This window comes from Petaurus breviceps, unplaced genomic scaffold (genome assembly GCF_028583685.1).
Source record: "Petaurus breviceps papuanus isolate PSGF00001 unplaced genomic scaffold, PetGlider_PUasm1.0 227, whole genome shotgun sequence".
NCBI classification, from domain to species: domain Eukaryota; kingdom Metazoa; phylum Chordata; class Mammalia; order Diprotodontia; family Petauridae; genus Petaurus; species Petaurus breviceps.
In genome coordinates this window covers 7,265,870-7,269,203 of record NW_027185896.1, presented here as the reverse complement: position 1 = coordinate 7,269,203, position 3,334 = coordinate 7,265,870, and the positions used below count along the sequence as shown (strand labels likewise).

The following is a 3,334-nucleotide window of genomic DNA, read 5'->3' as shown; positions in this document are numbered from 1 at the left end:
TACCCAAGATAGATAGGTAGATAGATAAATAATCTCTATAGCTTATTCATCTAAATGCCGGGGATACTATGGATAATAAATCTTCATCTGCTTGGTTTTTCCTATGTAGATGGTCAACCAATCTCTTTTGAGTGGTAATGGATATCTTGCAGACAACTCTACAATGTTCAGTGACTTGAGCATAACTCCCTGCTTTAAGTATTTCTCACAACATATTTATCATCAAAAGGTCATTCATTGAATAAGGTCATTTCTGTTACTTCCAAGGAATCTTGAATAATTTTGATCTATGAATGGGATATATAATGTCAGAAGAAAGCCTTAAAGGTGAGGTATTTCTCTACCAAATCAAAAGCTTTTAAAATATTCAACAAACAGTAAGTAAAATGAAAGCAAAGAACCCCTCTCACCCACTGGGCAGCCTCCCTGCAGCAAATTTATATAATGTAGACAAGAGCACAGGACAGGCAAGCATGGATATGTTGAAACCTGCATTGATGAAGAGAATATCCACATCTATGAAATCCATTTAAATATTTGAGTAATGGGAAGTCTCACTGACATAGTATCAAGTATGATTCTTTTTTTTTTTTTATAAAAAAAAGTTTTAATATGCAAATTGCTACCCAGCTTAAAATTCAACCATCAATCAGCTCTACTTAATACCATGATTTTAAAGTCTAGGTTGAATTGTTCACCTGACACAAAGGGCCCAGTGTGCTACCAGTGAGACTATGACAAAAGGAGTGGTTGCTGGCTCTGTAACGTCCACAGGTGCAGGGCTGCTAAGCATATACAATAGAAGGGTCACTGGGCTGATAAACATCGTCGGCATATAAATCTTCTGGCAGTTGTTCTTCATTATCGTTATCAGGAAAATAGGTAGAGAATGGTAAATTTTTGGCGAAGTCTCTATAGTGAGGCAGGGAAGAATCCCAGACCTTTACTAAGCAATTCTTGTGTCCAGGCACAGAACCATTCACATAGATTATATTGTGTTTTGTGTTCACTCTCCACACCTTTAGTCCAAATTCTGTTCTATATATGTTACCCATTTTACCAGGCATTTTCTTTCCAGGCCAAACTCTGGCAATGTCCCCAGTAGCTATTGCTCCAGGTCTCCTGTGAGTTTTGGTCTGACCATGAGTGGCAGGCTGTCCTTTAAAGCCCCACCTTTTCATGACTCCTTGAAAGCCTTTGCCAATTGTTTTGGCTGTGACATCCACGAACTGTCCAGGGCGAAAGTGAGCAGCGTAGAGAGGTGTGCCTGGTTTAATTATAGCATTATCAGTCACAGGAAATGATGAGAATTTCTGTTTTGGCGGCACTCCAACTTCTCTGTACATTTTCATTAATGTTTCAGATTTACTGAAATGTGAGACATTTTTCCCTCCTACTATTAGGGTTCCCCGATTCTTCTGACACTCTTCCTTTGGAGTATATTTTAGGACATGGCAGTCTTGTACCTGAAGTAACGTGACAGCGTGTTTTTTACCATCCTTGGTCCATAATGGCATCATGCCCAACTTTGCTGCAATAAGACCAACTCTTGAGGAACCTGGCTCCCCAGGATGTATGGGCCATGGTTCATCTTTCAGAGGACACAGTTTACTTGCTGTTTGGGCCTTATACTCTTCTGCAGTTAAGTGTTTAAGAAACTCGTAATTTTCTTCAGACAGATGTTCATGCCACCAGGTACAACTGGCCCCATGGGTGCTTCTCACAATGAGGCTGAAGTGTGACCCGCAGCCCTCCCCGCCACCCCGGGCCCACAGCCCCTCGGCTGCACGGGCCAACAGCCTGCAGCCCCCCATGGCGCGGGGAGCGGCCCCAAACTCAGAGCGCTCCACCGCCTTCCCTCTTCCTCTCCCCCCGGCAAAATCGTCAGGTATGATTCTTAAGAGCTGATATAACTGGGGCGGCCAGGTAGCACAGCGAGTAAGAGCACTGGCTCCAGTGTTGAGAAGACCTGGAGATCAAATCCCGGGCTCAGACACTTAGCACCCACCCAGAAACACCTGGCCGTGTAACCTTGAGCAAGTTACTTAACCCCAATTGCTTTAAAAAAAATAAAATAAAATAAAAAAGAGCTAATATAACTGACTCCAGCATCCCTCTGGGGAGGTGATAGAGTCTAAATGTGGTAGTTCTGCTCTTATTGCTGTTCTTTTTATAATAGATCATTATAAAAAATAGTGGCAGCTCTCTTCCATTCACATCTATTTGCTACCTTTCTCCTGCCTGGACAAGGCAGTCTCTAAGGTCTGGATTCTATGACAGATGCAATCAGGATCATCTGGTTTAGGTGAATCTCGTACCAAACTTCCTACATAATCACTTTCCCGTCTAGTTCTTTTATGTTTTCTGAGAATACTGTTCATAATCATCTGTCATTTTCATCCTAATATTTTTTTCAAATGGGTTTTTACTCTCAACCTGGATTGCCCTTCACTGCCATGAATCTGCTTACTGAATAGATTAAATGACTCCAAAATGAGGCAGTTTTCTAGTTCTTTCTGCCTCTGTTGTGGCAACTGCTTTGTAAGGAATGATAATCAAGGCAAGGTCTTTACTTTTATCCATTTTCCAGAGTTTGTTTGAAGAAATAACTTAAAGCTGATGTCATCTCATGCCTATTTTTTCCTTCCAGTTTGGTGTTGACTTTGATCTTTGCTCTAACCAGCTAAGGAGCCAACTGAAATAAAGAAAGTTGATTCTGGAAAGACTGCTGTGTTTGGAATGAATCACCTCCTGCTTATGTGTAGCATGTTGGACCATCCTCTGTAGACTTGCACAAGCTTGGGTTTGAGTGATGAGAACTTTCCATGGTAATTTGCCCATTTCAGGCCAAAAATTTGGAAAGTCTGAATTTTACTGAGACCTGGGTTTTTAGTTGCTTACCACACTAACAGTAAGCATTTAACAGGCACAGTAATGAATATTAAAGTCACAAAAACCATATCAATCACATTACAGAATGAGCATTAGTGCCCTTCTACTTCCTCCCCAAGTAGTCTGGGAGCCAAGCTCTTCCAGATTCTAGAACCTGGTAGTGAAACCATGGATTCAGTCTCTCTCTTTAGCTAGAAGGTGGGTATTCTGTACGGATCCTGGGAAGAGGAGTTTAGTAAAGAGTTGAGTGACTATCTAGGATCCCAGCTTCCCTTGCTCTTCTAAGTGTACTGGGTCTACAATCTATATTCTTTCCTCATGGTCCTTAGTTATACCATTTTTATATGTAGGTCCCTTGCTGTTCTATCCTCTATTTTCATTACTCCTACTCCCTTGCAAGAAACAAACAAACAAAAAAAAAAAAACCCTTTCTTCACTGGCC

The 3,334-nt window shown here is 41.3% G+C and overlaps 1 pseudogene; it reads right to left on the bottom strand.

Annotated features, from left to right (window-relative positions):
• Positions 1-578: 578 nt before the first annotated feature.
• LOC138166938 (large ribosomal subunit protein uL3m pseudogene) lies at positions 579-1,868 on the bottom strand (annotated as a pseudogene).
• Between the last annotated feature and the right edge of the window lie 1,466 nt (positions 1,869-3,334).